Source organism: Phyllobates terribilis, unplaced genomic scaffold, assembly GCF_046119375.1.
Source record: "Phyllobates terribilis strain yellow unplaced genomic scaffold, ASM4611937v1 Scaffold_629__1_contigs__length_933511, whole genome shotgun sequence".
Taxonomy (NCBI): Eukaryota; Metazoa; Chordata; class Amphibia; order Anura; family Dendrobatidae; genus Phyllobates; species Phyllobates terribilis.
The window spans coordinates 458,036-479,989 of NW_027363389.1; the positions used below are offsets into that span (position 1 = coordinate 458,036).

The window sequence follows — 21,954 nt, forward strand, 5'->3', positions numbered from 1 at the left end:
TGAAAGCTCCAAAATGCTTGCCTAATATGTCTGTTTATCCAAAAGGAAGTAAAAAGGGAGAGCTAGAAAGATAGCATTGCATCACATTACATGGCAATGCAATGCACAGTTGCTGAAGTTGAACCAAAATGAGCTTGTAATCTGGCTTCTGCAACTTTGAACATGAAAAATCCAATGAGGAGAAGAAAAGCAGAGCCAAAGAGTCCATCCCAAAATCCGACAAACAAGCAAAATGAACAAAAAACATTGAATTAAATTCTTTCTGATTTTAGAAACTGCATTAAAGAATGGGTGCACCGGTCCTGGAGATACTGCAATACCAGGTCAATGCGTGGAGTGGACAGAGCAAGCTCTTTTTCCATCTCCCTGTTCTAAAAATCCATTTAATATATGGTCCCCAGATAGGGGACGTATCAGATATTAAACTGATAAGAACAGATACTACACTTGATCTTAGCCAAAAGGCCGAGAAGCGATAACCAGAATTGGTTTCAAACTACGGAGCCACCCAAGGATCCTGAAAAGTCCATTTGTGGAGATGAGCTCCTGGACTCCCGTTAAGAAGACATGTTGTCAACCTCTAGATCCCTTACATGCCTGCACTTTTCGGCTTGCTGCTGCTGCAATCCACGCGTTTTAGATCTGCATAACTCCACCTCTTTAAACACAGCACCTTCACCCCCTGCTGTTCCCACCCGCCTCAACACCGTTGGAAGGGAGGAGAACCAATTAAGGCGGGGGGTGGGGTGGAACGAGCAGCTGTCTACCCTTAGCAGGAGGGCTCCTGATTACATACCTCTCCTGCTGCTGCTGCTGCTGGCTGTCCAGCAGCAGACTGAAGGTGGCTGCTGCTGTGCACAGGTATATAAAGGCTCAGAGCCTATTATGACACGCGCAGCCAGCGTTCCATTGCCACATTCCATCTACTGCAGGCAGGATACCTGGCTGGCTGAATGTCGCTGAGAAGCTCACAGAGACCGCCATAAGCAACAGTTTAACAGAATGCCACAGACTAATCAACCAAACTTTTTGGGTTGGGTTCTCTTTTATAGTCTGCAGGCATTAAATGAAAGAAGTCAGTGTTCCAGCAGAAGGAGACAACGTTTCAGAAAAGGCATTGTAGCAAACCAAAAAAGAAATTTTAAGCGCAGCAGAGTAACCAGCGCACATACCTGTTAGCTCAGGTGAGTTTAAAAGGCTGCTGTTGATAACAAGGGCATTTGCTAAATAGATGGTGTGTGTGCAACAATATACTGAAAGGTCAATTATATTGTGCAGCTTATCTCACCACCTGTAGTTATTTAGGTGAAAGTGACGCACCCCCTGGGACATATTCCTTTTTGAGGGGAATACCCGGCACCGGATCAGATGGGGGGTTGTAGTCTCCGAGCGGCTGTGACCCGGCCCGTGCCCAGGGCGTCAAACTCAGTGTTGTGTGGCAGTCTTACAGATCTTATTAAGAGTTCTTTTGTGTCGACTACGCCACCCGTTGTGATGCGGTCACTGTGGCCGCCGCTGCAGCAGGGTCCGCTGAGGCTGATGGTGGGTGCGCAGCTTGGTGGGATAACCCCCAACGGGAGGGGTATAGCCTCAGGGGGGACAGGTGTAGAGGATGGGGGTTGTGGTAGTGCAGTGCAGACGGCAATGAAGACAGAGTCGGGTTGTGCAGTTAAGGGTGTTTACTTACTGCAGATGTTGTACTGGTCACTCCAGCTTTGAGTGACCACCCGAGCCGTGCTGCGTCCACCAGGTCCTGGATCCAGCCAACCCCCAAACAAGTCCGGAGCGTGGCCCTGAGCTCTCCTTCTGTCCCGTTCTCTGGCCGTCCCCACCAGTGATCCACCTAGGTCCAGCTCCCTCGGGCCTTCTGTTGGGACACCCTTGGCCTTGGGTTCCCTGACCCTTCATGTGGTGTGCCTTCAGGGTGGATGTGATGGGTGACCGTGACAAAGGCTGCCCACGGTCTCCGGTCTCTGGCTGGGGAGTGTTTTTACCCCCACCAGCTTGGGTTCCGGTACCCTGTGCCGACTCCTCACCCGGTGCTTTAATTTGGGTTCTTGGGTCCTCTCTGCTGTTTCCCCCATCTGGGTCTTTCTCTCTCTTCTCCTCTCTCACTCTGGGTCCTTCTTCTCCTCTGCTCCTGACTTGTTCTCTGCATCTGACCCTGATCTTAGTTGGTGCCCACCTTATATACACCCTCTATGTGTGAGCTCAGGTGACCAGCACCCAATGAGCTCCTAACTTTACCCAGGCTGCTCCCCCTATCTGCCCCTACACTACTTGGGATGTACCACCCCCCTCCCACTCCAGCCAGGAACAGACTCGGTCGTACCTGCACATTTCTAAGTGGGAGTACCGTCGGTCTGCTCCTCGGAAATGGGATGTGTGTAGTGCATGCAGCCTACCGAGCTCAGATCCACACTCCATCCTTGCCCGGGAGTGGAATATCACACCTCTGGGTTGAGGTGCAATACCCCTGTAGCAGCCGAATCCTCAGGGTGCTACATTCCCCCCTGGTAAATCACAGCACGTCCTCGGGCTGTAAGAACAAAACACCAAAACATACAATTTTTGCATAACCATCATAATAAAACATCATATAAAACATTGTATATATATATATATCAATAAAACTTTTTCATATCAACATTCTCGTCGTCTCTTGTTTCAGGTTCCTCCTCCGGACACTGTGCAACGTGTGTCCGGGAAAAGTGCGACAGTCTCTTAGAAAAACTGGTTTTCTTATAAAACCGGTAGGGGGCGCTTTAGGAAGCACAACTATATACAGGGGAAGTTGGCCGCTCTCAGTCCTCGGCCAGGTAGAGGGAAGGGAATGGCTGCTCACAGTCCTCAGCCTGTGGGATGAAGGGGTTAACGGGTAAACAGTTCACTCAGCTGGTCCCAACGGGGACTATATATATTTAGCAACAGTCTCTTTATACCCCGGTCGGGTAACTATTTACATCACTGCTCTGCCGCACTCAACGGCGTCTTCCTCCCGCTCTTTGCTTTTTGCTGGTGGTAACTTCAGACCCGTCCGGGTCCTCTTGCTCCTCCTCCTCGCACCGCAACTCCTCCTCCGTCAGGCGGTGTACGTGGAGGGCGTAAGGTCCTTTGGCACACTTGTGCCGGGTAAAGGTGACCTCGTCTCCGATGTAGCGGTCACGACCTCTGTGCCCCTCCGGCAGATGGGACTCCACATCTCTGCGCGTGACAAAGACGTCGCCGGGGGTGTTGTTGTCTCTAATGAAGCCCCACCCGTGCTGCTGGTTGAACTTTATCACTGTCCCGATGGTGCGGGGACAATGCGCTGCACGGGGGTCCCTCCTGGTCCGGCTCTTCTGCTCCGCGCTCCTCACTTGAGCTTGCTGTTCCCGGACCCGCCTCTCTCTCCGCTCCCTCGCAAACGCCTCGAGCTGTTGGCGGCAGCACTCAGCACGCTCCGCTGCAGCCGCCCTGGTTTCCTGAGTGAACCCCATTAGATCTTCTCCGCTGGGGTCCCACTCAAACTGCGCTTCCGCTAGCGGGGGCGAGATCCTTATTACGGGCTTCGGAGACGGAATCAGGGGTGCACACATGGCCCCAACCCTCCTCTGGTGCTCCAGTTCGTAATACTTCTGGGGCCAGATGAAAGGCTGCCCGTCCGGCCACGTGTGCTGGGCAAACAAGTCCTCTCCCAGACGCGGCACCCTTGGTTTTACGGGTGCGGGCGCGGTGGTGGTGGCGCCCGGGTTGCCCAGGCCTTGCGGCCAGGCCTGGGGCACCTGGAAGGTGAAGGGCACCGTTAGGACGGCGGCGCCCTGGGCTACCTGGCCTTGCGACCAGGCCGGAGGCTCCGCGGAGGTAGGGGGCGCTGTTGGTGATGCGACGCCCGGGAATTCTAGGCCCTGCGACCAGGCTGGTGGTACTTCCTGCTTGGTCACGCTCGGGGTCGAGGCGTGTGACGTCACAGGGGTCGCGGCGGCGGCTTCCGGTTGGGGCCTAGTCTGCGTCGGTGACATGGCGTTTTCGGGCACAGCAGGGGGACTTTCGGGCTCTGCGACGGGGAGCTGGGGCAGGTAAGCGGTGTCTCGGCTTGGGGTATAGGCGTCCCCTTTACCTGCCTCCATGCGTTCGGCTCCCTCCTCGGCGCCGTCTCCGGCCTTGGGTCCTCTCGCGCCATCCTCAGAGGCGGTCTCCTTCCTCATCTCGGCTGGCGTGCTCCGGGTCTTGGTTTCAGCTTGCGTCTTGGTTTCAGCTTGCTGGGCCATCTCCCGGCTCCATTCCGCCAATATCTCGCGCTGTACCCGGGCCATCCTCCGTGCGAGGCCCTCCAGGGCAGTCTGTGCACACTCCCGGTCTCGGGGGAGCTGTGCAAGGACCTCCACTAGGCCTAGTGGGGTCGTGGTGTCCAGCAGGCTCCTGACCAACGGGTCGGTGCTGCTCTGCTCTTCTTCCAGCAGGCTCCTGGCCAGCGGGCCGGTGCTGCTCTGCTCTCTGGACATCTCCGGGTGAGCTTCTCTGCTACTCCTCGTTAGACTTCTTGCCTCCGGGTGCGCTCGCTCCAGACTGCTCCAGGCGGCACCCATCCTCGTTCCTTTCTTTCGTCTCCTCCCACTTCGAGGGCGGTCCCGGGGCAACTCGGTGACTGTCAGCTCCAGGGGTAGTTCTTTCACGCTGACAGACACCTCCAGCATCACAGTCTCTGTTGGTGGGGGCGGTTTCCACTTTTGGCGCCATTTTCTGTCCCGGCCCACGATGGGAGGCGGCCTCTCGCCCTCCTTTGGCACGCCCATAATGGCGTCCGCTGCTCTTCCAAGGCGGGAAATCTTCGGATTTGGCGGGAAGCGTCGCCCAGTGGCGGGAAACTCTGCAGATGGCGGGAACAAGCTGGAAATGGCGGACAATCGGCGGGAATCGACTGGTGATGGAGTCCGATGGCGTGGACCCTTCGGAACCGGCAGGAGACTTCTTTCTGAGGTAAACTTGCACTTTTCTTCAGGCACGCAGTACCCGGGTGTTGCGGGCACGTAATCCTGCCGACTACGCCAAAGTTGACGCACCCCCTGGGACATATTCCTTTTTGAGGGGAATACCCGGCACCGGATCAGATGGGGGGTTGTAGTCTCCGAGCGGCTGTGACCCGGCCCGTGCCCAGGGCGTCAAACTCAGTGTTGTGTGGCAGTCATACAGATCTTATTAAGAGTTCTTTTGTGTCGACTACGCCACCCGTTGTGATGCGGTCACTGTGGCTGCCGCTGCAGCAGGGTCCGCTGAGGCTGATGGTGGGTGCGCAGCTTGGTGGGATAACCCCCAACGGGAGGGGTATAGCCTCAGGGGGGACAGGTGTAGAGGATGGGGGTTGTGGTAGTGCAGTGCAGACGGCAATGAAGACAGAGTCGGGTTGTGCAGTTAAGGGTGTTTACTTACTGCAGATGTTGTACTGGTCACTCCAGCTTTGAGTGACCACCCGAGCCGTGCTGCGTCCACCAGGTCCTGGATCCAGCCAACCCCCAAACAAGTCCGGAGCGTGGCCCTGAGCTCTCCTTCTGTCCCGTTCTCTGGCCGTCCCCACCAGTGATCCACCTAGGTCCAGCTCCCTCGGGCCTTCTGTTGGGACACCCTTGGCCTTGGGTTCCCTGACCCTTCATGTGGTGTGCCTTCAGGGTGGATGTGATGGGTGACCGTGACAAAGGCTGCCCACGGTCTCCGGTCTCTGGCTGGGGAGTGTTTTTACCCCCACCAGCTTGGGTTCCGGTACCCTGTGCCGACTCCTCACCCGGTGCTTTAATTTGGGTTCTTGGGTCCTCTCTGCTGTTTCCCCCCTCTGGGTCTTTCTCTCTCTTCTCCTCTCTCACTCTGGGTCCTTCTTCTCCTCTGCTCCTGACTTGTTCTCTGCATCTGACCCTGATCTTAGTTGGTGCCCACCTTATATACACCCTCTATGTGTGAGCTCAGGTGACCAGCACCCAATGAGCTCCTAACTTTACCCAGGCTGCTCCCCCTATCTGCCCCTACACTACTTGGGATGTACCACCCCCCTCCCACTCCAGCCAGGAACAGACTCGGTCGTACCTGCACATTTCTAAGTGGGAGTACCGTCGGTCTGCTCCTCGGAAATGGGATGTGTGTAGTGCATGCAGCCTACCGAGCTCAGATCCACACTCCATCCTTGCCCGGGAGTGGAATATCACACCTCTGGGTTGAGGTGCAATACCCCTGTAGCAGCCGAATCCTCAGGGTGCTACAAAAGCTCCAAAATGCTTGCCTAATATGTCTGTTTATCCAAAAGGAAGTAAAAAGGGAGAGCTAGAAAGATAGCATTGCATCACATTACATGGCAATGCAATGCACAGTTGCTGAAGTTGAACCAAAATGAGCTTGTAATCTGGCTTCTGCAACTTTGAACATGAAAAATCCAATGAGGAGAAGAAAAGCAGAGCCAAAGAGTCCATCCCAAAATCCGACAAACAAGCAAAATGAACAAAAAACATTGAATTCAATTCTTTCTGATTTTAGAAACTGCATTAAAGAAGGGGTGCACCGGTCCTGGAGATACTGCAATACCAGGTCAATGCGTGGAGTGGACAGAGCAAGCTCTTTTTCCATCTCCCTGTTCTAAAAATCCATTTAATATATGGTCCCCAGATAGGGGACGTATCAGATATTAAACTGATAAGAACAGATACTACACTTGATCTTAGCCAAAAGGCCGAGAAGCGATAACCAGAATTGGTTTCAAACTACGGAGCCACCCAAGGATCCTAAAAAGTCCATTTGTGGAGATGAGCTCCTGGACTCCCGTTAAGAAGACATGTTGTCAACCTCTAGATCCCTTACATGCCTGCACTTTTCGGCTTGCTGCTGCTGCAATCCACGCGTTTTAGATCTGCATAACTCCACCTCTTTAAACACAGCACCTTCACCCCCTGCTGTTCCCACCCGCCTCAACACCGTTGGAAGGGAGGAGAACCAATTAAGGCGGGGGGTGGGGTGGAACGAGCAGCTGTCTACCCTTAGCAGGAGGGCTCCTGATTACATACCTCTCCTGCTGCTGCTGCTGCTGGCTGTCCAGCAGCAGACTGAAGGTGGCTGCTGCTGTGCACAGGTATATAAAGGCTCAGAGCCTATTATGACACGCGCAGCCAGCGTTCCATTGCCACATTCCATCTACTGCAGGCAGGATACCTGGCTGGCTGAATGTCGCTGAGAAGCTCACAGAGACCGCCATAAGCAACAGTTTAACAGAATGCCACAGACTAATCAACCAAACTTTTTGGGTTGGGTTCTCTTTTATAGTCTGCAGGCATTAAATGAAAGAAGTCAGTGTTCCAGCAGAAGGAGACAACGTTTCAGAAAAGGCATTGTAGCAAACCAAAAAAGAAATTTTAAGCGCAGCAGAGTAACCAGCGCACATACCTGTTAGCTCAGGTGAGTTTAAAAGGCTGCTGTTGATAACAAGGGCATTTGCTAAATAGATGGTGTGTGTGCAACAATATACTGAAAGGTCAATTATATTGTGCAGCTTATCTCACCACCTGTAGTTATTTAGGTGAAAGCTCCAAAATGCTTGCCTAATATGTCTGTTTATCCAAAAGGAAGTAAAAAGGGAGAGCTAGAAAGATAGCATTGCATCACATTACATGGCAATGCAATGCACAGTTGCTGAAGTTGAACCAAAATGAGCTTGTAATCTGGCTTCTGCAACTTTGAACATGAAAAATCCAATGAGGAGAAGAAAAGCAGAGCCAAAGAGTCCATCCCAAAATCCGACAAACAAGCAAAATGAACAAAAAACATTGAATTCAATTCTTTCTGATTTTAGAAACTGCATTAAAGAAGGGGTGCACCGGTCCTGGAGATACTGCAATACCAGGTCAATGCGTGGAGTGGACAGAGCAAGCTCTTTTTCCATCTCCCTGTTCTAAAAATCCATTTAATATATGGTCCCCAGATAGGGGACGTATCAGATATTAAACTGATAAGAACAGATACTACACTTGATCTTAGCCAAAAGGCCGAGAAGCGATAACCAGAATTGGTTTCAAACTACGGAGCCACCCAAGGATCCTAAAAAGTCCATTTGTGGAGATGAGCTCCTGGACTCCCGTTAAGAAGACATGTTGTCAACCTCTAGATCCCTTACATGCCTGCACTTTTCGGCTTGCTGCTGCTGCAATCCACGCGTTTTAGATCTGCATAACTCCACCTCTTTAAACACAGCACCTTCACCCCCTGCTGTTCCCACCCGCCTCAACACCGTTGGAAGGGAGGAGAACCAATTAAGGCGGGGGGTGGGGTGGAACGAGCAGCTGTCTACCCTTAGCAGGAGGGCTCCTGATTACATACCTCTCCTGCTGCTGCTGCTGCTGGCTGTCCAGCAGCAGACTGAAGGTGGCTGCTGCTGTGCACAGGTATATAAAGGCTCAGAGCCTATTATGACACGCGCAGCCAGCGTTCCATTGCCACATTCCATCTACTGCAGGCAGGATACCTGGCTGGCTGAATGTCGCTGAGAAGCTCACAGAGACCGCCATAAGCAACAGTTTAACAGAATGCCACAGACTAATCAACCAAACTTTTTGGGTTGGGTTCTCTTTTATAGTCTGCAGGCATTAAATGAAAGAAGTCAGTGTTCCAGCAGAAGGAGACAACGTTTCAGAAAAGGCATTGTAGCAAACCAAAAAAGAAATTTTAAGCGCAGCAGAGTAACCAGCGCACATACCTGTTAGCTCAGGTGAGTTTAAAAGGCTGCTGTTGATAACAAGGGCATTTGCTAAATAGATGGTGTGTGTGCAACAATATACTGAAAGGTCAATTATATTGTGCAGCTTATCTCACCACCTGTAGTTATTTAGGTGAAAGCTCCAAAATGCTTGCCTAATATGTCTGTTTATCCAAAAGGAAGTAAAAAGGGAGAGCTAGAAAGATAGCATTGCATCACATTACATGGCAATGCAATGCACAGTTGCTGAAGTTGAACCAAAATGAGCTTGTAATCTGGCTTCTGCAACTTTGAACATGAAAAATCCAATGAGGAGAAGAAAAGCAGAGCCAAAGAGTCCATCCCAAAATCCGACAAACAAGCAAAATGAACAAAAAACATTGAATTCAATTCTTTCTGATTTTAGAAACTGCATTAAAGAAGGGGTGCACCGGTCCTGGAGATACTGCAATACCAGGTCAATGCGTGGAGTGGACAGAGCAAGCTCTTTTTCCATCTCCCTGTTCTAAAAATCCATTTAATATATGGTCCCCAGATAGGGGACGTATCAGATATTAAACTGATAAGAACAGATACTACACTTGATCTTAGCCAAAAGGCCGAGAAGCGATAACCAGAATTGGTTTCAAACTACGGAGCCACCCAAGGATCCTAAAAAGTCCATTTGTGGAGATGAGCTCCTGGACTCCCGTTAAGAAGACATGTTGTCAACCTCTAGATCCCTTACATGCCTGCACTTTTCGGCTTGCTGCTGCTGCAATCCACGCGTTTTAGATCTGCATAACTCCACCTCTTTAAACACAGCACCTTCACCCCCTGCTGTTCCCACCCGCCTCAACACCGTTGGAAGGGAGGAGAACCAATTAAGGCGCGGGGTGGGGTGGAACGAGCAGCTGTCTACCCTTAGCAGGAGGGCTCCTGATTACATACCTCTCCTGCTGCTGCTGCTGCTGGCTGTCCAGCAGCAGACTGAAGGTGGCTGCTGCTGTGCACAGGTATATAAAGGCTCAGAGCCTATTATGACACGCGCAGCCAGCGTTCCATTGCCACATTCCATCTACTGCAGGCAGGATACCTGGCTGGCTGAATGTCGCTGAGAAGCTCACAGAGACCGCCATAAGCAACAGTTTAACAGAATGCCACAGACTAATCAACCAAACTTTTTGGGTTGGGTTCTCTTTTATAGTCTGCAGGCATTAAATGAAAGAAGTCAGTGTTCCAGCAGAAGGAGACAACGTTTCAGAAAAGGCATTGTAGCAAACCAAAAAAGAAATTTTAAGCGCAGCAGAGTAACCAGCGCACATACCTGTTAGCTCAGGTGAGTTTAAAAGGCTGCTGTTGATAACAAGGGCATTTGCTAAATAGATGGTGTGTGTGCAACAATATACTGAAAGGTCAATTATATTGTGCAGCTTATCTCACCACCTGTAGTTATTTAGGTGAAAGCTCCAAAATGCTTGCCTAATATGTCTGTTTATCCAAAAGGAAGTAAAAAGGGAGAGCTAGAAAGATAGCATTGCATCACATTACATGGCAATGCAATGCACAGTTGCTGAAGTTGAACCAAAATGAGCTTGTAATCTGGCTTCTGCAACTTTGAACATGAAAAATCCAATGAGGAGAAGAAAAGCAGAGCCAAAGAGTCCATCCCAAAATCCGACAAACAAGCAAAATGAACAAAAAACATTGAATTCAATTCTTTCTGATTTTAGAAACTGCATTAAAGAAGGGGTGCACCGGTCCTGGAGATACTGCAATACCAGGTCAATGCGTGGAGTGGACAGAGCAAGCTCTTTTTCCATCTCCCTGTTCTAAAAATCCATTTAATATATGGTCCCCAGATAGGGGACGTATCAGATATTAAACTGATAAGAACAGATACTACACTTGATCTTAGCCAAAAGGCCGAGAAGCGATAACCAGAATTGGTTTCAAACTACGGAGCCACCCAAGGATCCTAAAACGTCCATTTGTGGAGATGAGCTCCTGGACTCCCGTTAAGAAGACATGTTGTCAACCTCTAGATCCCTTACATGCCTGCACTTTTCGGCTTGCTGCTGCTGCAATCCACGCGTTTTAGATCTGCATAACTCCACCTCTTTAAACACAGCACCTTCACCCCCTGCTGTTCCCACCCGCCTCAACACCGTTGGAAGGGAGGAGAACCAATTAAGGCGGGGGGTGGGGTGGAACGAGCAGCTGTCTACCCTTAGCAGGAGGGCTCCTGATTACATACCTCTCCTGCTGCTGCTGCTGCTGGCTGTCCAGCAGCAGACTGAAGGTGGCTGCTGCTGTGCACAGGTATATAAAGGCTCAGAGCCTATTATGACACGCGCAGCCAGCGTTCCATTGCCACATTCCATCTACTGCAGGCAGGATACCTGGCTGGCTGAATGTCGCTGAGAAGCTCACAGAGACCGCCATAAGCAACAGTTTAACAGAATGCCACAGACTAATCAACCAAACTTTTTGGGTTGGGTTCTCTTTTATAGTCTGCAGGCATTAAATGAAAGAAGTCAGTGTTCCAGCAGAAGGAGACAACGTTTCAGAAAAGGCATTGTAGCAAACCAAAAAAGAAATTTTAAGCGCAGCAGAGTAACCAGCGCACATACCTGTTAGCTCAGGTGAGTTTAAAAGGCTGCTGTTGATAACAAGGGCATTTGCTAAATAGATGGTGTGTGTGCAACAATATACTGAAAGGTCAATTATATTGTGCAGCTTATCTCACCACCTGTAGTTATTTAGGTGAAAGCTCCAAAATGCTTGCCTAATATGTCTGTTTATCCAAAAGGAAGTAAAAAGGGAGAGCTAGAAAGATAGCATTGCATCACATTACATGGCAATGCAATGCACAGTTGCTGAAGTTGAACCAAAATGAGCTTGTAATCTGGCTTCTGCAACTTTGAACATGAAAAATCCAATGAGGAGAAGAAAAGCAGAGCCAAAGAGTCCATCCCAAAATCCGACAAACAAGCAAAATGAACAAAAAACATTGAATTCAATTCTTTCTGATTTTAGAAACTGCATTAAAGAAGGGGTGCACCGGTCCTGGAGATACTGCAATACCAGGTCAATGCGTGGAGTGGACAGAGCAAGCTCTTTTTCCATCTCCCTGTTCTAAAAATCCATTTAATATATGGTCCCCAGATAGGGGACGTATCAGATATTAAACTGATAAGAACAGATACTACACTTGATCTTAGCCAAAAGGCCGAGAAGCGGTAACCAGAATTGGTTTCAAACTACGGAGCCACCCAAGGATCCTAAAAAGTCCATTTGTGGAGATGAGCTCCTGGACTCCCGTTAAGAAGACATGTTGTCAACCTCTAGATCCCTTACATGCCTGCATTTTTCGGCTTGCTGCTGCTGCAATCCACGCGTTTTAGATCTGCATAACTCCACCTCTTTAAACACAGCACCTTCACCCCCTGCTGTTCCCACCCGCCTCAACACCGTTGGAAGGGAGGAGAACCAATTAAGGCGGGGGGTGGGGTGGAACGAGCAGCTGTCTACCCTTAGCAGGAGGGCTCTTGATTACATACCTCTCCTGCTGCTGCTGCTGCTGGCTGTCCAGCAGCAGACTGAAGGTGGCTGCTGCTGTGCACAGGTATATAAAGGCTCAGAGCCTATTATGACACGCGCAGCCAGCGTTCCATTGCCACATTCCATCTACTGCAGGCAGGATACCTGGCTGGCTGAATGTCGCTGAGAAGCTCACAGAGACCGCCATAAGCAACAGTTTAACAGAATGCCACAGACTAATCAACCAAACTTTTTGGGTTGGGTTCTCTTTTATAGTCTGCAGGCATTAAATGAAAGAAGTCAGTGTTCCAGCAGAAGGAGACAACGTTTCAGAAAAGGCATTGTAGCAAACCAAAAAAGAAATTTTAAGCGCAGCAGAGTAACCAGCGCACATACCTGTTAGCTCAGGTGAGTTTAAAAGGCTGCTGTTGATAACAAGGGCATTTGCTAAATAGATGGTGTGTGTGCAACAATATACTGAAAGGTCAATTATATTGTGCAGCTTATCTCACCACCTGTAGTTATTTAGGTGAAAGCTCCAAAATGCTTGCCTAATATGTCTGTTTATCCAAAAGGAAGTAAAAAGGGAGAGCTAGAAAGATAGCATTGCATCACATTACATGGCAATGCAATGCACAGTTGCTGAAGTTGAACCAAAATGAGCTTGTAATCTGGCTTCTGCAACTTTGAACATGAAAAATCCAATGAGGAGAAGAAAAGCAGAGCCAAAGAGTCCATCCCAAAATCCGACAAACAAGCAAAATGAACAAAAAACATTGAATTCAATTCTTTCTGATTTTAGAAACTGCATTAAAGAAGGGGTGCACCGGTCCTGGAGATACTGCAATACCAGGTCAATGCATGGAGTGGACAGAGCAAGCTCTTTTTCCATCTCCCTGTTCTAAAAATCCATTTAATATATGGTCCCCAGATAGGGGACGTATCAGATATTAAACTGATAAGAACAGATTTTGCGTTTATATTTAAAATATCGTAGTCTTTATCTTTTCTTCAGAGCTTTAAAATAACATCTTCCATAGGTGATAGTTCCATATACTCAGGGCTCTTTTCTTTCCAAGCTTCTTCATATCCATTAGGTAGTACATATAAATTTCACTTAATGCCAGTCTTATACAATCCTTGACTTCTATATAGTCTCTTTTAAACAACAATATGTTTCTGGTCTTCCATAGAGCACTTTTAACACAACTCAAAGTGCACCATAAAACTCTCTCTTTTTCTTTCGTCATGTTTGGTAAAATCCCATATAAAACCACTTCATGGCTTAAAAAATTAAGACCAGATAAAAATTTTAAAAGCTCACCACAGTCTTTCCACACTTGCTGTGCAAAATCACAATTCCAAATAAGGTGCATAGTAGTCTCATCATTATTGCACTGATGCCTCGGGCAGGTTTGTATAGTACTAAGTCTTCTTTTATACTGGAAATCACGAGTCGGTAAACATTCCTGCACAATCATCCAAGCTAAATCTTTATGTTGATTCATCAGGTAAGGTGCATTTGTTAAATTCCATATTTTAGTGACTCTGCTATATGAATAATGGCTTATGGGCGTCAAAGTTTCTTTCTTTTTTAATTGCTGCAGCAGCTTCCTTGCATTCTTCAATGTCTCCATCTCAAAAGAATCTAGGCCATATAATCTGATAACTTTCTCCAGGATGGCATATTGTTGTGGAGGGGATAACAACACTGGGCTTGTTAAAGAAATGGATATCCACTTTCGCCTCCTAAAAATGTGGCCAGCTGCATATCTTAAAAAATGTGCCCAAGGGCTTGAAGCAAACATATATTTAAAACAGAGGCTAAAAAACTTGGAGTATAAAAACAGTTTGACGTTGGGAACATCCTTACCACCAAGGTGGTGCATCTTGTACATTGTTTCTCTCTTCACCTTTTCGAACTTAGAGTTCCACACAAATTCAAACAGCATTCTCTGTAATCTTCTCGCTGTAAGGTCACTTGGGGGATAAACATAACTGAGATATAACATGACAGGAAGCAGAAGGGCCTTAATAATTAAAACTTTACCTTCGATTGTTAATTTTCTTAATTTCCAAAAGTCAATCTTCTTTTGTATTTTGTCCCTTACTCCATCCCAGCTCTTCATTCCATCATTCTGTCGATCAAAAATCACGCCCAGAATTTTAATCTTCTCTGACTGCATCGGGAGATCAGGGATGGACACATCCGCCCAATTGCCACGGACAAAACAATCACATTTCTCAATGTTTAACTTAAACCCTGAGGCTTCACAAAAAAAATTGGTCGTTCTTATAGCTCTCCTGAGAGCGGCAGGTGATGAACAAAAAATAGTAATATCATCCATGTAGCCCATTACCTTCACATCTCTTCCGTGTCCTCCAGGGATAGGGACACCTTTAATCACTTTATCCTCTCGTAGCATAGATAAAAGAGGCTCTATTGCACATATAAATAGCACTGGGGACAAAGGGCAGCCTTGCTTTACACCTGAATGCAAAAACACTTCATTAGACAAAAATCCATTGATTAAAATTTTACTAAAAGAGTTCTTATATAAAAGTGCCACTTGCTTGATAAAAATTTCAGGGAAGCCCATTTTTTTTAAAACCAACCATAAAAAACAATGAGAGACACGATCAAAAGCCTTTTGAAAATCCAACGATAAAATTGCTAAGTCTTGCTTCCTGGATTGCTGGTACCATATGACATCGCGGATGGTATTGAGATGCTCCGCAACTCCTCTTCCTGGCACCCCACATACCTGGTCCTCATAAATAACTTTGGATAAAACTTTTTTAAAACGGTTCACTAAAATTTTGGACATCAACTTGTAATCAACATTCAACAGTGTGATTGGTCTCCAGTTTGCCAGATGGGATTTGGCTCCTTTTTTAAAAATCAGGGAGACCAGACCACTTCTCCAAGATATAGGCAGGATATCACACTTAAAAGCTTCTTTGATTACTAAAAACAAGTCGGGTTTTAAAAAATTCCAAAATTCACGATAAAATTCAACAGGCAAACCGTCAGAACCAGGGGTTTTCCCATAGGAAAAACTTTTGATAGCAGCATCTACTTCCGACAAGGTGACTTCAGTGCATAACAATTCTTGGTCTTCGCGGCTCAGACTATTTTTTAATGAATTAAGGGCATCTTCAGTAAAAGACTGGTCTATAGTTTTCTCATTAAAAAGCTGCTGATAAAACTGGTGAGCTTGGTTGAGCATACCTTCAGTTGTAGTTTCACCCTCTAATTCTGTTATCATTTCCTTAGCAGCAACTACTTTTTTAAAAAAAAATCTTGAGCACTTTTCATTTTTCTCCATCACTTCAATTTTTGAGTTATAAATTATTTCCTTACCCTTCGACTCTATACTCTTTTTAATTTCTTTTTTTGTTGCTTCAATTAAATCGTCCATTTCAAGTCCCACATCTCTTAGTTGATAACAGGTCTGCAATTTAGTAATAAGCCTTTTATGCCAAGCGGACTTTTCTCTTGCATTGGCTATGCTGACCTTGATAAAAAAACTTTTTATCTTCATCTTGCTGTATTCCCACCATTCTAGCAGAGTTAAAAATTTTTGTTGTTTTGTTCTTAAATAATTAAAAAACGCTTTAAAATCTGTTCTTACCTTAGGATCTTGTAACAATGTTGTATTTAGCCTCCAAACTCCTCTTGCCTTGACAAGCCCAGGTAATTCTAACTCTGATAGCAACATCTTATGATCTGAAAAAATGTTTGGGATTAAGACAACAGATTTGACATTCACATATTGGGACATGAAAATAAAATCAATACGAGATTTAGAAGAAGAGTTCTCCCAAGTATAACCGGGATCATTACTACGGATCTCTTTCCAGGAGTCTCTAAGAAAAAAATCAGTTAACAAATCCTTTAGTTGTTTCTCTGTTTTGTCTTTTTTAGGAACGGTGGAACTCCCGCTTCTCCCTTCACCAGGCAAGACACAATTGAAATCCCCACAGAACATCAGAGGCGATGAACCAGGTAGGTAATATTGCACATCTTCAAACAACTGATGTCTCTCTTCCTTCACCGGAGAAGCATAAATGTTCAAAAGTCTAAAGTCCACACCTTTAAAACTAATATTTAAGAAAAGAGCACGTCCAGAAGAAATGTCCACAAAAGAGTTGATTTTAAAGTCATGCGACCTAAACAGCACTCCAATGCCAGAGGAACGATTTTCATTATCTCCGGACCAGATAGAGGGCCCATGAGGCCAATCTTTTCTTAAATCTGCATAATTCATATCAAAGTCAATGTTACATTCTTGCAAACAAAAGACATCACAGTCCACTGTTGACAGGTAGGAAAACAAAGCAGCCCTTCTTGTAGAGCCCCTTATACTCCTCACATTGAGCGAGGCTACTTTAATTGATGAGGTCATGATAGGATAGTTCAGGTCACACTACTGTCAGAATCAGACATAAAGCCCACCGATGTTAACGGGCTCTGCACTTCTGAGTCCGAAAAAGAAATGTTTATAGGGTCTGAAGGCCTTGGCTCCTCAGGAGGGGCAGCGGGAGCCATTGGCTTGTATTGCAGAAGACTTGGTTTTAATGGACACTTCTTGGAAGTCTCCCTGGCCACATTCTCATCAGACCTATCATCTGTTTTCCTTTTCCTACGAGTTTCCAGCTCCATTGCTTCTTCCTCCGAGCTAAATGTCCCGATTTCAGCAGAGGGACTCCCCTCCACCACCATATCACCCGGATCAGAATCAGCAGCCCAGTCCTTAGATGAAGCTTCCCTCCTCTCAGGACGGACAGGTTTCTCAGCTGGAGGTTTCTGCATAGACGTGGGCTTATGCGCAGCAGGAATAGGAGAACTGGCAGGTTTTCCCTGCGCAGCAGGCACTGAAGTGCTTGTGGACCCGCCTACAGGGGGTTGTGTTCGCACAGTAGATACAGGAGCACCGGTGGGACCCCCCTTAGCAGCAGGAGCAGGAGGGTTGGTTGGCTTCCTCTGTGCAGCAGGTGCAGACGTACCACCTGATGTACTAGCAGGCTTGGTCTGTGGAGCAGGTACTGGAGAGCTAGAAGACTGCCCCCGCGCTGTAGACGCACCCGCAGGAGCAGGAACAGCAGAGGGTTGCCTCTGCCCCCCGGGAGCAGATGGAGGCACACGGGCAGGTTGCTTTGCCAGCGTTTCAGCATAGGTTTCCGCCTTTTTCTTCAAAGGACACTCCCGGAAGGAGTGACCTGGGACCCGGCAGATGTTGCACACCATCTCATTGGTACAGTCCATTGTGGCATGTCCATGCTTGTAGCACTTCTTACAGATTGCCACCTCCTCCTTGCAGTTCTCATAAGTGTGACCGAAACACATGCATTTCCGGCAGAAGAGGGGCATGTCCGGGTAGAAGAGGCGCCCCCGCTCCCTACCGATCAGGAAACTTGACGGAGGATGACGCTGACCACCAATGCCATTTGGATCTTCACAAAATTTAACAAAAAATTTATGCTTTCCCGTCCAGAGGTTTTCCTCATTCATGACCTTGTGGGAATACCGCAGTTCTGGGAAATAGTTTTGAAGAAAGCAAATAATATTAACTAAGGGAACATGAGGGTTGCTCATCTGAACCACAAGCGGCTTCTCTCCACCGGAGTAAAGGATGACAAAGGTGAGTCCTTTAAGATCCTCATCTGAAAGGTGCAGGTGAATCTGGCGGAAGAGGTTCTGGCACGCATACTCCGACTCCAGAGTCAAAGTGAAGGAACCGGGGCGATCTTGAAGGGCCAGGATGTCTTCCCTCTTTACTCCTAGGATCTCCAGCAGCACTCTCCTCACGAAAAACTTCAAGGTCAACTTCTCCTTGGATGCATCGTCCACTTCGATCTTGAAAGAGTTCTTGATGCGAAGGTCACCAGCTCTGGCATAGCGCACTGCGGCCGCTACTGCTGATGCCATCTTCAAAAGGTAGATAGGGTCGATCGCCTTCTTGGTTTCTTTGCGTATCTGCCCCCTAAAGCAGCATGAGGCTTAAGACGGCTTTTACACCGCCGATGCCTCAAGGCCAAGGGCACGATTGGCTTAGAATCCTTCTGGCAAGATGTGGTATCTTAGCCAAAAGGCCGAGAAGCGATAACCAGAATTGGTTTCAAACTACGGAGCCACCCAAGGATCCTAAAAAGTCCATTTGTGGAGATGAGCTCCTGGACTCCCGTTAAGAAGACATGTTGTCAACCTCTAGATCCCTTACATGCCTGCACTTTTCGGCTTGCTGCTGCTGCAATCCACGCGTTTTAGATCTGCATAACTCCACCTCTTTAAACATAGCACCTTCACCCCCTGCTGTTCCCACCCGCCTCAACACCGTTGGAAGGGAGGAGAACCAATTAAGGCGGGGGGTGGGGTGGAACGAGCAGCTGTCTACCCTTAGCAGGAGGGCTCCTGATTACATACCTCTCCTGCTGCTGCTGCTGCTGGCTGTCCAGCAGCAGACTGAAGGTGGCTGCTGCTGTGCACAGGTATATAAAGGCTCAGAGCCTATTATGACACGCGCAGCCAGCGTTCCATTGCCACATTCCATCTACTGCAGGCAGGATACCTGGCTGGCTGAATGTCGCTGAGAAGCTCACAGAGACCGCCATAAGCAACAGTTTAACAGAATGCCACAGACTAATCAACCAAACTTTTTGGGTTGGGTTCTCTTTTATAGTCTGCAGGCATTAAATGAAAGAAGTCAGTGTTCCAGCAGAAGGAGACAACGTTTCAGAAAAGGCATTGTAGCAAACCAAAAAAGAAATTTTAAGCGCAGCAGAGTAACCAGCGCACATACCTGTTAGCTCAGGTGAGTTTAAAAGGCTGCTGTTGATAACAAGGGCATTTGCTAAATAGATGGTGTGTGTGCAACAATATACTGAAAGGTCAATTATATTGTGCAGCTTATCTCACCACCTGTAGTTATTTAGGTGAAAGCTCCAAAATGCTTGCCTAATATGTCTGTTTATCCAAAAGGAAGTAAAAAGGGAGAGCTAGAAAGATAGCATTGCATCACATTACATGGCAATGCAATGCACAGTTGCTGAAGTTGAACCAAAATGAGCTTGTAATCTGGCTTCTGCAACTTTGAACATGAAAAATCCAATGAGGAGAAGAAAAGCAGAGCCAAAGAGTCCATCCCAAAATCCGACAAACAAGCAAAATGAACAAAAAACATTGAATTCAATTCTTTCTGATTTTAGAAACTGCATTAAAGAAGGGGTGCACCGGTCCTGGAGATACTGCAATACCAGGTCAATGCGTGGAGTGGACAGAGCAAGCTCTTTTTCCATCTCCCTGTTCTAAAAATCCATTTAATATATGGTCCCCAGATAGGGGACGTATCAGATATTAAACTGATAAGAACAGATTTTTTTTTTTTTTTAATTTGGCTATCCCCTCACAGGATTAAAACCAGTTTTATTTAAAAATTACACAGATGTACAGAAATAAAAGCAACATTTTACATCATTACAAATTTTTATACATTGTCTCGAAACATACGAGACTTAAAAACATAAATTATTCAAATAGGATAAAAATTTGCATATATTCAAATTAATAAAATGTTACAAAAATTCAAAATGTGTTCCATACATTGACATCCCATTTTAGGGAGATATTTGGATTATTTTTTTTATCTAATAAAAAATATACATACATTTCACTTAAACAAAAACTAAAAACATCATTTAAAGACAATTCATCATGATTAAAAATTAAAATATTTCAGGCTTTCCAGAGAGCTATTTTGGCGCAATTTATTGTCTTCCATGCCATAATTTTTTGGTCTTTTGTTGGGCATTCCATAAGTCCATAAAGTATTGTGGTGTAGTTAAAGTCTTTGAGGTCTGCCACTTTTTCCATCAGAGGGAGCAATTTTCTCCAGAACGCTTTTGCAAAAGGACAAGTCCATAGTAGATGTTTCACTGATTCCTCCTCTTGACATCCGCTTCTTGGGCAAATGGCAGACCTCACGAGTCCTCTTCTATGTTGGAATGCCCGGCACGGAAGACATTGGTGTGCGCAGCTCCAAGCCAAATCTTTCTGTATATTAAAAAGATATTTTGCATTAATGACTTTCCATATATTCAATATTTGTTCATCATCATAGCGCTCAATGTTACATAACTCTTCATTTTTACAAAGACTTTTAATTAATTTCTTACTATTTTGTAGATCTCCCGCTTCTTTACCCCCTAAATTAAAATGAATCACTATTTTTTCTAAAATTAAATAATGCGTTGGCAGTTTAAAAGCATATGGAGATGATAAAACCGTTTCAAACCACCCAAACTTTCTCATAAAAAAACCAGTGTTATAACGCATAAAAAAGGACCAATAGTGATTTTTAAAAAGGGCATTAAAACAGAAGCAAAAAAATTTAATTAAAAGGAATCTACTAAAATCTGGAAAGTCTTTCCCACCTTTGAGCTTTGGTTTTGTTACAATTTCTCTTTTTAATTTCTCCATCTTAGAACTCCAGAAAAAAGTAAAACATGCTTTAGTGATCTTTTTTAAAATATTTACAGGGGGAGGGAAAACCAAACTCAAATACAATAAAAGAGGCAAAATGACCATTTTTATAATTAATACTTTACCCTCCATCGTTAATTTTCTCATATTCCACATACATATTTTCGTATTCACTTTCTGAGCTACCGCCTCCCAGTTATTTAGACCATTATTGGATTCACAGAAAGAAATACCTAAAATATTAATAGAGTCAGTTATTGGAATAAAAACATCGTGTAAAATCATCTCCCCAATATTTAAAATACTACTCTTATTAAAATTAACCTTAAAACCAGAAGCTGTACAAAAGGATTGGATCTGTTTGAGTGAGTTTTGTAGTGATGGTGCATCTCGGCAAAGGACCGCCACATCGTCCATGTAACCCACCACTTTTGTTTCTGTTCCTTTGCTTCCAGGTAGAGGGATACCACATATTTGTCTATCTCTACGGATTGCACATAAAAGTGGCTCAAGAGCACAAATAAAAAGTAGTGGGGACAGGGGGCACCCCTGTTTTACCCCTGATTTTAAAAAAACATCTTGTGTCTTAAAACCATTTACTAAAATCTTACTTGTGCAGTCCTTATAAAACGCTTTAAGAGATAATAAAAACCTTTCTGGTATGCCCATTTTTTCTAAAACCTTAAAAAGATAAAAATGAGAAATCTGATCAAAAGCTTTTTCGAAGTCAATTGATAAAATTGCCATCTTCCCTTTTCTGTTTTTAATGTCTTCAATACAGTCTTTAACAAGGTTTAGATTGTCCCAGATACTGCGCTCAGGCACACCACATACTTGGTTTGAGTGGATTATTTTTCCTATAATTTTTTTAAGGCGGTTTGCACAAATTTTTGCCATTATTTTATAGTCACAGTTTAGTAGGGTTATAGGTCTCCAGTTTTTTAAGTCTGTCTTATCACCTTTCTTATATAATAATGAGACCTCCCCTTTTTTCCAGGATTTTAATAAAACCTTATCATTAAAAACTTCAGTAAAAACATAAAACAGATCCTCTTTTAAAATATCATAAAATTTTACATAAAACTCTATAGGAATACCGTCTGATCCAGGGACTTTTCCAATTTTAAAACTTTTTATGGTTTGTAAAATTTCTTCTTCTGTTATGCTTTGTGATAAAAACTCTTGGGAGGCGGTATCTAAAACAGATGTTATTTCTTCTAGAGAATTTTGCATTATATTTTCATCT

General features: G+C 45.8%; 6 non-coding genes and 2 pseudogenes across 6 annotated transcripts; all 8 read right to left on the minus strand.

Moving 5' to 3' along the window:
• Window positions 1–286: 286 nt before the first annotated feature.
• Window positions 287–477, minus strand: LOC141233984 (U2 spliceosomal RNA). Its single transcript, XR_012300008.1, has one exon. It is a non-coding gene; the product is annotated as a U2 spliceosomal RNA (small nuclear RNA).
• Window positions 478–6,512: 6,035 nt separating this feature from the next.
• Window positions 6,513–6,703, minus strand: LOC141233773 (U2 spliceosomal RNA). The gene has a single exon (XR_012299803.1). It is a non-coding gene; the product is annotated as a U2 spliceosomal RNA (small nuclear RNA).
• A 1,115-nt stretch (window positions 6,704–7,818) lies between these two features.
• Window positions 7,819–8,009, minus strand: LOC141233774 (U2 spliceosomal RNA). Its single transcript, XR_012299804.1, has one exon. It is a non-coding gene; the product is annotated as a U2 spliceosomal RNA (small nuclear RNA).
• A 1,115-nt stretch (window positions 8,010–9,124) lies between these two features.
• Window positions 9,125–9,315, minus strand: LOC141233776 (U2 spliceosomal RNA). Its single transcript, XR_012299806.1, has one exon. It is a non-coding gene; the product is annotated as a U2 spliceosomal RNA (small nuclear RNA).
• Window positions 9,316–10,430: 1,115 nt separating this feature from the next.
• Window positions 10,431–10,621, minus strand: LOC141233777 (U2 spliceosomal RNA). Its single transcript, XR_012299807.1, has one exon. It is a non-coding gene; the product is annotated as a U2 spliceosomal RNA (small nuclear RNA).
• Window positions 10,622–11,736: 1,115 nt separating this feature from the next.
• LOC141234001 (U2 spliceosomal RNA) lies at window positions 11,737–11,927 on the minus strand. The gene has a single exon (XR_012300024.1). It is a non-coding gene; the product is annotated as a U2 spliceosomal RNA (small nuclear RNA).
• Window positions 11,928–13,042: 1,115 nt separating this feature from the next.
• Window positions 13,043–13,218, minus strand: LOC141234078 (U2 spliceosomal RNA; annotated as a pseudogene).
• A 6,231-nt stretch (window positions 13,219–19,449) lies between these two features.
• Window positions 19,450–19,651, minus strand: LOC141234097 (U2 spliceosomal RNA; annotated as a pseudogene).
• Window positions 19,652–21,954: the final 2,303 nt, after the last annotated feature.